Here is a 237-nt window from a genome sequence, read left to right as displayed (position 1 = left end):
GAAGATCTATTTGCAATAGATGCAGCAAAGCTAGACGATGCCGCAAAAGTGAGACTACTGCTTCGAAAATTGAATACAGCCGCTCATAGTAAATATATTAATTATATTCTTCCCAATCATCCACGTGAATTTACATTTGACAGCACTGTGCAAAAGCTAACCCAACTGTTTGGTAGTCAAACATCAATTTTCAATGCACGGTTTAATTGTTTGCAAGTTACAAAAGACGCGAACATG

Source organism: Rhagoletis pomonella, unplaced genomic scaffold, assembly GCF_013731165.1.
Source record: "Rhagoletis pomonella isolate Grant_MI unplaced genomic scaffold, Rhpom_1.0 Rhpom_scaffold_00014, whole genome shotgun sequence".
Lineage (NCBI taxonomy): Eukaryota > Metazoa > Arthropoda > Insecta > Diptera > Tephritidae > Rhagoletis > Rhagoletis pomonella.
This window is presented reverse-complemented; position numbering follows the sequence as displayed.